Source organism: Microtus ochrogaster, chromosome 4 (genome assembly GCF_000317375.1).
Source record: "Microtus ochrogaster isolate Prairie Vole_2 chromosome 4, MicOch1.0, whole genome shotgun sequence".
NCBI lineage: Eukaryota > Metazoa > Chordata > Mammalia > Rodentia > Cricetidae > Microtus > Microtus ochrogaster.
This window is the reverse complement of record NC_022011.1, coordinates 5,416,626-5,428,127: the sequence shown is the minus strand read 5'-3', so window position 1 is coordinate 5,428,127 and position 11,502 is coordinate 5,416,626. Positions and strand designations below refer to the sequence as shown.

At 47.5% G+C, this 11,502-nt stretch overlaps 1 protein-coding gene across 5 annotated transcripts in view; it reads right to left on the bottom strand.

The window, feature by feature from the left end:
- Positions 1-8,916, bottom strand: part of Zdhhc1 (zinc finger DHHC-type containing 1) — a 23,138-nt gene extending 14,222 nt beyond the window's left edge. For all 5 annotated transcript variants that reach the window (XM_026789239.1, XM_013353861.2, XM_026789255.1 and 2 more), the window contains exon 1: positions 8,675-8,916. The gene's annotated coding sequence lies outside the window, so the exon portion shown is untranslated. The remainder of the gene's footprint in view (positions 1-8,674) is intronic.
- Positions 8,917-11,502: the final 2,586 nt, after the last annotated feature.

The window sequence follows — 11,502 nt, the reverse complement described above, 5'->3', positions numbered from 1 at the left end:
AGGATGGTCTCGAACTCACAGAGATCCGCCTGCCTCTGCCTCCCGAGTGCTGGGATTAAAGGCGTGCGCCACCACCTCCCGGCCTATCCTACTTTTTCTAAGACAAGGTCTCTCTATGTAGCGCTGGCTGACCTGAAGCTTGGTGTGCACATTAGATTGGCTTTGAACTCACAGAGATTCACCTACCTCTGCCTCCCAAATGCTGGGATTTAAGTTGTTTGCCACCATGCCTGACCAAAACCATATATTTTGATACCTTTCAATCCTTAAGAGGGAGACAAGTCTAACATTCAGAACTATCAATAATAGGAAAAAGAAAATCGTTCCGAGGCAAGCTCTTACTATGTAGCCATAGCTGGTCTTAACCGCCTGTGGTACAGGCATGTGCTACCACACCCAGCTGCAAAGAAAGGGTTGAGAATGAAATAATCTACATCAGAATAGCTTCTTCTGCAAGCATGTGTGCACTGTCCGTGGGGGGGGGGGTATGCGTGGGCACACCTACAGAGGCCAGAGGATAACCTTGGTATTACTACTTAGGTGCCTTCCGCCCTCATTTGCTTATTATTTACAGCAAGTGTGTGTGCACACGTGCATGCGTGCAGAGTCCCAGGGTCCAGAAGAGGTCACCAGATCCCCCAGAATCGGAGTCGCAGGCCGTTACAGCCATTTGGTGTGGGTGCTGGGAAGCAAAGCATCCAAGTTCTCTTCAAGAGAAGCAAGTACTCTTACTCACTGAACCATCTCCCCTGCCACAGGCTACCCTCTCAGAAGGGGACAACTTGAGCAAAGTGAGTCGCCATGTGGATGCTGGCAATTGAACCTGGATCCTCTAGAAGAGCAGCTAGTGAGCCATAGCTCCATACCCAGGGGATCTGACACCCTCTTCTAGCCTTCATGGGCATCAGGCATGCACATGGTACACGGACATGTATGTAAGCAAAACGCCCATACACAGAAAAGATAGAAGAATAATTGTAAAAACATTTATTTAAATTTATGGGCATTTTGCCTACATATATGTCCAGGGAGGTCAAAAAGAGGACACAGGGTTGCCTGGAATGAAGTTACAGATGGGTGTGAGCTACCATGTGGGTGTTGGGAATTGAACTCAGGTCTTTGGAAGAGCAGTCCACCATGCCTGGCTTTTCCCACAGGTTCTGGGGATTCAACTCAGGTCTCACACCCACAAGGCAGGCACTTTACCAACTCCAGTTCCATAGTGGATTCTTAAGCATGTTCTCCACATATGTGGTGCATTAAAATAATTGCTAAATGTTTGACACCGATAGTATACAACCAGTATCTTCAAAAACCCCAACTAGACCAACATCCCTGGCCACGGGAAAGCAGCAGAGGCCGTTCAGAGCAGGAGAGGAGGCAAAGGCTTGCTGCAGCCTCACTGCACTCTGGCAGCACAGGTCTGTCTTGAAGTCTTTTTTCCTTTTAAGTGTGTGTGTGTGTGTGTGTGTGTGTGTGTGTGTGTGTGTGTACTGCTTGGAGGAGTCTGTTCTCTCCTTCCACCACGTGGGTCTTGGAGTTCGAACTCAGGCTGTCAGGCTTGGCAGCTAGTGCCTTTACCCACTGAGCAATCTTTCTGGCCCGTTTTAAAGTGTTTAGCAATTTCTCATAACAGATGCTGGAAGAGGAGTCTGAAAAGAAACGAGTGAATACTTCAGTGATAGCATCTAACTTCACTAACTCCCACAGTGAGACCTGTAACGATGAGGTTTCTTTACCCCCCAAGTAGAGGGTGCATTCCTCCAAGTGGCTTTTGTAGCCAAAGTTTCCTGGGCACTTTACCTCCAAAGGTTTTGATTTGCAGGCAATCTGCTTTGCCCAAGCCCTGGCATAGACCATGCGCGCATCTCTTTCAGCTGGACACTGGGGTGAGCATCACAGAGTAGCTACAGCCTGATTGGGAACACAGTCCTGAAACTGCTTTCTTAAGTGGATGGCCCCGAGAAATAAACATACTGCTACTCAAAAAGATTAGTAAGATAGAGTCTCACCATGACCACCCTAAAACTCATTATGTAGCCCAGGTTGGCTCAAACCCTTAGCAATCCTCCTGCCTCATGACCTTGGGAGCTGAGGTTACAAGTGTGAGCCAAACACGCGCAGCTCAAGTATTTGACATACAGTTCTCTGTCTCTATTTTTCCTTTTAATTTAGTTGAAGGACTAGATAATCTGACTAATGGATTTTCCATGTATCTCAACTTGCTGTATAGACTGGGATAGCCTTTAGATTTCAAGACTCTGCCACCATACTATCTTGGGCTGACATTCTGATCTTGTCACTGTGCTTCTTGCCACTACCAAAACTAGGGAATTATGATCAGTCACATGTCTCTGTTTCTTCTTTTGGAAACTGCCTCAAGGTACAGGGCTATTCAGTTGTGGTGACAGAGAAAGGGCAGGCCAATCTTAGAGTTCAAATTTAAATCAAAGGTGACAAAGAAAAAAAGACACAATTTTCTTTAGAACAAACCCCAGGTGATCAAATCTTTGTCCCTGGTTTGGTTTTTGTTTGTTGTTTTTTTTTTTTTTTTTTTTTTTGTAATACCTAAATACCCAAAGGTCATCAGGTCAAGCCCCATAAACACAGCTGAGCTGGTAGTTCTCTGAGGCAGATCTCTGCAGACTGTACATGGATTTTCCAGAATCACCCCCACCAGGGCAAATGTTCTGCAGTACTGGGAATTGGACCTAGGGCCTTGCATTTACACATGCATCCTCTATCTAAGCCAGCAAGCATGTTGAAGGGGACGCATAATTTGATCCCAAAGCCTAGTCTTGCCTTTATCAACCCCACAACTGAAAAGCCCTATACCTGGCAGAGTTTATTTCTCAAGAGAGAAACAGGAGCATATGGCTGATATGATCCTAGTACTCCACAGGGGCCACAGGCATCCCTTGTGTTAAACTATCCCAGAGTCCTGAGGGAGGAAAACTCACCATCCCAAGAAGGAAGTTTGCTGCTAACAGTCTTGGAGGTAGCTTTGACTCCAAATTAAGGTATTATTGGTCTAGAGAAGGCCACTTGCCTAAGACTTCAGAGGCAGCATGGACTTCTTTGAAGTAGCAGCAATGCTCATGAACAGACACTAAGAACATCCAGGAGCACCCTGCGTGGCCCAAACCCTGAGAGAGCTAACTCCAAACTTGATAATATTTTCTATCATTGAACTGAAGGCCACAAATTCTTTTTGGCCCAAAAAAATTTCATTACAAGGGCTGGGAGGTCGGACCAAATCCAAAATGGGGCCCACAGATGAGACCAAGTATTGTCATCAGGCTTGGGGACTTTCTCTGGCTGTCCTTTCCCTCTCAACAGCCCTCTGGGAGTCCAAAATGAAAGATATGTGGCTCTGTTCCCCCAAAACATGACCAGATGGTGCACTCAGCCCTTGGCCAGTTAAGGCTTCCCGGGGTCCAGTCCTGTGCGCCCTGAAGGTATAAACACAGATGAAACTAGGTCCTGCCCTCTCCATCTTTCCTTTCCTTTCTGAGGCCCAGAGAGACACAGAGCACAGCAAGGCAGCGGGTACCTGAGTATTCGGGCAGTGCTTTGCATGGGAAGCCTCTCAGATGGAGCATGCCAGGGAACAGTGAGAGATGAACCGTGGGGGCTGCAAGGCTGGGATCACTTGGGCCTAGGTAGGATGCTCTGGGCACTGAAGGAGCCAGAATATGCTGTGGCTTTGATTTCTAGTCTCAGTAGAGAAGAGGGCACAAACAAGACCAGAAAGAACATGGGATGAGGTAATACCAGGAGGCTGGCCCAGGAGGGCAGTGGCTTGGCAACCCTGTACTTTAGAAGGAACTCCAGAGAGTCAAGGTCAGGTGTACAGCTTCTCCTTGCCCATACAGTGCCCCCAGCTGTGTGTTTAGTGGGCTGAGTCGTATAGAAGCCTTGGTAAAATATTTTTCATGTGCCATCTGCTTAAAAAGAACAAAACATACAGATGCTGGCATGGATGGAAGGAGGAAATGGCAAGGAGATGCACAGACGGTTAGAGGCACAAGTATCTGCCACCTAAGTCATGGACTTGCTTGACATCTGCAGAAGACTGAAGGGGCTATGCAGGCCTGTCCCTTGTCACTACAGAGCAAAGGTCACTTCTAGTATGACAATAATCTTTCCTATTTAACATTCATTTGCTAAAATATATAACATTTTAAAAATAAAATTAGGCTACCTTAATATATATGCTTAAATTCAACGAAGAAAATCTTAGCCAGAGCGGTGACAAATGACCGGAGACAAAAGTCCAGAACTCTGGAGGCAGAAGCAGGCAAATCTTTGAGTATGAGGCCAATCTTGTACACAACAAACTGCAAGCCAACCAACGTTACACAGTAAGACACTGTCTCAAAACAGCCAAAAAAGGAAAGAAAACCTTAACATTTTGAGTTCTCATAATGAATGATATAATAGTTGTATGACTGATCTACTTCCTGCCTGCCACTGCTTCAATAAAAACAACAAATTTAAGCCGTCAGGAGGCTAAGGCAGGAAGATCACTTAGCCGAGTTCAAAGTCAACTTGGGCAACATAGCGAAACACTGAAATCCTAGCTCAAATAATAACAATATTAAAAGCAGCAATAAATTCAGAATGTTGTTCTGAAATTCATGCGTGAGATAGCTAAAGCAACCAGACTGGGAAGTCCTGGCTCTGGGGAACCTACAGGCAGCCCTGGATTCCTGAGAGATGTCTGGAGACTTCAGAATCAACTCGGTTAGTAGAGAGGTATGTCAAAGGCGGCTGAGAAACTGGGAAGGTTAAGTTGCTTAAATCAGACAATAATAATAACAACAACAACAACACAAAGCCAGGCAGCATGGTGTATATCTTTAATCCCAGCACTGAGGAGGCAGATCTCTGTGAGTTCAGGGCCAGCCTGGTCTACACAGTGAGTTCCAGGACAGTCAGGGCTACGTAGTGAGACCCTGTCTCAAAACAACTGCCATTTCCGCACCCCCTCCTAAAGGCTGAACCGTAAGCTTAGAAGGCTCATGTTTTTAAGCTATGAATGGAAAGAGGAAGAAGAGGCAGGCTGGAAACAGGAACCAGGGCTGTCTGGAGTAGAGCCTTCTTCTGGCTCTTCACTGCTGCTCACAGTTCAGGGAGCCGAGGTCAAATTTCACAAATCCCACTTATTTGGGTGTCTTCTTTATTCATGTTTCAAAAGTTAGCCAGAAAGCAACTTGGCAAACCAAACCTGAGAACACATTTAACTTGTGGCCCAGACACTTTATTTCTGTATTTATCTTACGCTCTCCTAACACACAAAGGTTCACTGCATTGTTCCTTGTAATAACAGAGCACAAAAACAAATATAAGCATGTCATGGCATATGCACACAAGGCAAAGCTATGTAGCATCACAAACAAGGGACGACTTTGTTCTAAAGCTGAAGTTAGGTGAACAAGCAAGACACACAATTGTAGAGTGAGCTATCAAATAAATAAAAACCAAGCCTGGGGCTGGAGAGACGGCTCAGCAACGTAGCCTCTGTTGCTTTTACAGAGGACCAGGGTTCTGACCCTAGCACCCACGACATGGTGGCTCAAAACCATCTTCAACCCCAGTTCCAGGAAATCTGACACCCTCTTCTAATCTCCAAGGGTACCAGGAATGCTTATGGTACACAGACATACAATGCAGGTAAAACACTCTCAAACATAAAATAAAAATAAATCTAAAAAAAAAAAAAAAAGAGCAGCCATAGCTCTTCCAGAAGGACTAGAATTCAGTTCCCAGAACCCAAACCAGGAGGCTCACAGCCACCTGTAACACCAGCTCCAAGTGATCCAGTGCCCTCCACATATGTGACAGGTAGACACATACACAAATACACATATTTAAAACATATATTTTAAAAAAAAAGACCATTAACATTTGGGAGGCTAAGGCTGGAGAGTTGCAACTTCCAGGCCCAGGCTGGGTTACATAGCAAGACTGTCGAAAGAAACAAATAGTTCCCCAGAAGGAATAGTCAGACAGATCTGTGTTACCAGAAACACACATTACTCTGGGAAGGAATGGCAGAACCCAAATGCGGGGTAATCTCCATGAAGATACAGTACCAGGGACTGCTGTGTTTCTACTGTGTGTCCGCTGCTGTTAATCAACCTTTTTTATAAATCATGAGCATTTACTGTTTAAAAAAATATATTAGCTGGTCATGGTGGTACACACCTTTAATCCCACAACTCAGAGGTAGGCAAGCTCTCTATGGTCCACACACTGTAAGTTCTAAGACGCCCAAAGTTACAAGGTGAGACTCTATCTAAAAAAAGTAAGGGAAGTAGGATAGCTCTGTGAAAGGCCTGAATTCAATCCCCAGAAACAACAGCACACACACTCATCAAATAAGCTTCGCTGAAAGGGTGTGTGTCACCTCTAGCCCTTTGTTCTACTGTGCTGTATGTGAACCAGCTGAACCTGTGAGACCTAGAGGTTTATACCAAGCCAGAAACCAGGGATTCCTGCCTAACAACCATTTGACAAGAGAGCTTGTTCAAGTGCTTTCTTACCCATGAGGGCAGCTCTGAGTCAGGCAGGTCTGTGAGGAAGAGCCACAGAACCTTCTAGTACTGTTAGGGTCTTGTCAAAGTTGGAAACAGACTTTGGGCAATACAACAGAGCTGCTGGGCAAGACACCGGTGTAGGCTTGACTAAGAAAGAGAGCTGCTCAGTGCCCCGTGGTCCCAGAGCGAGGCAGAGGTGCACCCGCAGGAGAGGCACTTTATTGCAAGATTCCTCTGAGTAATTCTAAATCACTTTTCAGCCTTTCTCGAGGATCTGCTTCTAGAATAATTTTCACTGAGATCTAACACGCCTCAATTTAGACCACATAAAGGGGAGTGGGACAGAAAATGCTTCACGGAGCACATTGGTGTAGTGGCGAGTCCTTTGTAAGAGCCGACTAGGGGCAAATACAGTGTTTATTAAAACTCTCCACAGGTGCCAGAAAAGCCTGCGGTCTTAAACTTTCTGAGAAGTGGCTATAGTTCAACTAAAGGCTGCATATCACATCATTTCCAGAAAACTGGCTACAACTTAAAGCTGTTCTCAAAGGCCTCTCTGCTCTTTGGTCTCAAATAATGTGGCTGGGCCTTTATTTTCTCTCTCATAAACAATATGTCGAAGTCCGTTGCTATAGCAAAGAAATCCTTGAGATCACTCCTGAGTTGACATGGTGTGCAAACATTTCTGTGTCACTCTCCCCTTGCAGCTGCCACCACAGACGCCGGGACACAAGTTCAGAAGAAGAAATAAGAAACAGCACCAGGGAACAGAAACAAAACCAAGGAAAGGAGGAGAGGGTTGTTGATTTTTAACCAGGAAATCAACTAGAGATTGTAGGAGCCAGCCTTGGGGAACACCCACCAAGAAAGTCATTAAGAACAAAGTTGTGACAGAACAAAGTAAGAAAAACAATAGGGGAAAAAACAGGCTAATGAAACACCACCATTGCTTTTATTGCATCTCAGGGTGATTATCTATATACAGCTGGTCTCCCACAGCAAAACAGCCATTCCACAAAAAGTGACCACATGACCACCTCTCGTCTAACCTAACCCTTGGTAAAGTGAAGCCTGCTTCTCAGGATCTTTGCTGCGCTAACCGTCATCACTCCCTTACAGCGCGTCCGTGATGTAACAGCCATCCTTGCCATTTAGGTGGCACTCATTCTAGACCAGGAGTGCTTGAAGCACTTCCATGGAATTCACTTAATTGCCTGCTCTGAAGTAGTCCAATTGTTTCCCACGGCTCCCACCCATCTCTTTAATCCTTGGTCTCAGATGTGGACCCCCTCACTTTGTCTCATAAACATGACAACTCATCCCCTGTGCCCAGAGGAGGGCGCAGAGAAACTTCTGGGTTCTAGGAGGCTCGGCTGTACTAGCAGAGCTAAGCTTCAACTAATCAGCTCAGCAGCCAGCATATAAAACCCTTATCAAAACCTGGAACTCAGGGGGCGGTGGTGGCGCACTAGGGAGGCAGAGGGCAAGTGGATCTCTGTGAGTTCGAGGCCAACCTGGTCTACAAGAGCTAGTTCCAGGACAGGCTCCAAAGCTACAGAGAAACCCTTCTCGAAGAAAAAAAAAAGAAACCACAAAACCTCCAACTCATGGAACTCTTCAGTGCCTCCCTTCCCTTTCTGGGATAAAAGCTGAACCGCCTCACTATGAACTGTAGGGACTTTCCTCGTGGTTTCTGTTTTGCACTAGTACTCTACCACCTGGACTTTTGTGTTTGCCTTTCCCTCTTTCAGAAATACCCTTCTCCTACTCACAATTCTGGCTCCTTTCCAACCTCCACGTCTTAGCTTAAAAGTCACCTGTAGGGCCCTTCGGAGCACTTACGGCCACCTAAGCTTACTCTAGTCACGTGTCTGGCCTCTGCTCCCCAATCCCGCCTTAATTCTCTGTGGGTTCTGGAGACTGAGGGCATCTGTTCTTAGGACCGACGCCTGCACCGGGCCTGGCACTCGGTGAGCGCTCAGTGCAGACCTATAACCCTGATTAGTGCTAGAAGCAAGTCCCGAGCTCCCCGGGTGGGCGAGACCGGTCCAGAGTCCTGCCAGGCACAGGAGCAGCGAGACCCGGTGGCTCGGGCCTGGCTCGAGGTGAGAAACGCCGCAGCCGCTCCTCACCTGCGCCAGATGCGGCCTGCCAAGGTCAGCCAGCGGCTCGGCCCCGTCCTGCCCGTCCACCCTCCCCAGGGCGGCCGCACTTCAGACCGTCCGGGCAGAGTCAGTCCCCCGGACCCGGAGGAGACGCGTCCCGGAGCGTGGCTCCATCCCGGTCCGCGGCTGGGCCTCCGAGTCCTTCGGCCTTAGTTCGGACCGGCTGGCTCTGCAGCAGTGCCACGCCAAGGCAGGCTGGGCCTCACCCGGCGCGGGGCCCGTTCCCCTGGCAACAGCGCGGGCTACGGCGCCCCACAGCGGCCAAACCGCGCTGCGTCACTTCGTTGGGGCATCCTGACTCTGGGCGGAGTTTACCAGTGCCCCCTGGCTCCGCAGCATGCCCATTCGTTTTTTTATTCCTTATTTTTCCCCTCACCTTTCGTTGAGAAAATCCACTCCCTTCCATCATCACCCCGCAATCCACAATGTCTTCCAATAATCCTATTCTCCCTAAAACGCATCCTGTATGCCCCCCCCGTGTGCCGTGTGTGTGTGTGTGTGTGTGTGTGTGTGTGTGTGTGTGTGTGTGTGTGTGTGTGTGTGTTCTCCCACCTCTGCCTTCTGAATGCTGGGATTATAGTAAGGCATGGCTGCCTACACTTTTAAAGAATGTGCTAGACGATAGATTCTATCTCAAAAATAAAATTATGATTATTAATTATATGTGCTTGTGCGAGGCGGTGGTGGCGCACACCTTTAACCCCAGAGCTCAGGAGGCAGAGGCAGACAGATCTCTGTGAGTTCAAGACCAACTAGTCTACAAAGAGAGTCCCAAGACAACCAGGGCAGTTACAAAGAGAAACCCTGTCTTGAGGGGGCGGGCTTTATGTGTTTGTGTCTGTGCCCCAAGAGGCCAAAAGATATCAGATCCCTTTGGAGCTGTAGTTGCACGCAGTTATGAGCCCCCAGATATAGGTGCTGGGAACCAGACTCAGATCCTCTACAAAAGGAGTACACACTGGACTACTGAACCATTGCTCCAGTCCCAAAATAGCTCATTTTCTTATTGCCCTTAAAGCAGGCATAATTCTTCCTTAGAGCTCCCATCTTCAGGAAACTCAATAGGTCTTCTCCATTAGACTCTTCCTTCCTAGATCATTCCAAAGCACTTGAAAGCATACATGCACACACACACACACACACACACACACACACACACACACCTCCTGTCTCGATTGTTCTCTGCTACTGAGGCTACAGCTATTGCCCCAGGCCACAAAGATTTTCAAATTGGGGCTCTGCAGGCTCCTTCTGGACCATCCAGGGGATGGAACCTTTAGCCTCTCTTCCCTCTGAAGGGCCTCATTGTTAAGTTGGATTCCTTAGAAATTTCCTCTCCTTGCTAAGTGTGGTGGTGCTGGCCTTTACTCCCCAGCGCTGGGGGGCAGAAACAGGCCTATCTCTGTGCGTTTAAGGCCAGCCTGGTCTACGTAAGCAAGTTCCAGCACAGCCTCCACGGCCCTAAAATGGTAGGTTGCTGGCTCCCTCTCAGACTGGACAGATAGAGACAGAAAGCATATCTATCGCTAAAACAATCGTGCAAGTCACATGTGTGCAATGAATGCGACATAACTACGCTGTCACACGCCAGTTTGGGTCCTTAAGCAAGTTAGCCTCTCTATAATTTAAATTCTCGCTTTCAGGACGAACTGATAAAGCTCAAACTTGAAGACAATATCAGAGTTATTCTGGCTTCAGAGACACATATGACTCCTCCGTTGTTATCCGGAAATGGAGAACCCAGGAGTCAAATAGAGATGGTCACACAGGAATGAAGGTGGAGGACGGGCCGACGAATGTCCACAGCAAGGAAAGGGACCCAAGAGTCAGTGCCTTCTAGACCCCAGACTCTCTTACCTCCAGGGTACCTGTCCTGCATGTCTAGAGAGTGCCCTAGATGCAAGTGCAAGAGAGCCCCATAATTCACTCTTACAGGGAGAATACAGTGCAGCCATCTCCTGCACCCGCACCTCCTGGGGAGCACTGCCATCACCCCATAGGACCATCTCTACCTGTAGGCATCTTTTCATATGTGTCTGTTGCTGCGCTAGAACACAATGACCAAAGGCAGGTTATAGAAGTGTTTGGGCTGACAGCTGCAGAAAGACCAATCCGCCATCGCAGGGAAGCAGGGCAGCAAGCAGCAGGCCTGGTAGCCCCAGCAGGAAAGCTAAGAGAGCCCATCATTTACTGCAGAGAGAGCAAACTGGAAGTAAAACTAGATTCTCTCAAAGCCTCTTCCCAGCAATAGACTTCCTTCCGCAAGGCTGCACCTCCTAAACCGCCCAGAATAGCGCCATCAGCTGGGGAACCAAGTGATCAAATGCTTGAGTGTATGAGGGACATTTCTCACTGAAACCAGCACATTTCACTTTCTGCCCCCCATCCGTAGGCCAGTTGCCTTATTTCCATGCAAAATGCATTTAGTCCGACTTCAACCCCCCCCCCACCGTGGTCCTTCACGGTCTCAACACAGTTAAAGCCCAAGTCTCTTCTGAGACTCAAGGCAATGTTTGTTTGTTTTATTGCTCTAATTTGTTTGTTTCATTTTTGAGACTGTTTCCCTGGCTGGCCTGGAACTCACCCCTTAGGCCAGACGAGTTTCAGATTTACAGAGATCCACCTGCCTCTGCCTTCCAAGTGCAGAGATTAAAGGTGTGTGCCACCACACCCAACCTTCAAGGCAATCTCTTTTTTTTTTATCGTCAGTCTTCCCTCTATATGTATATTCATAAATATTATAGCTTTGTTTCCTGACTTTGTAGTTTTCTTTCCTACCATTTGATTTCTATTGT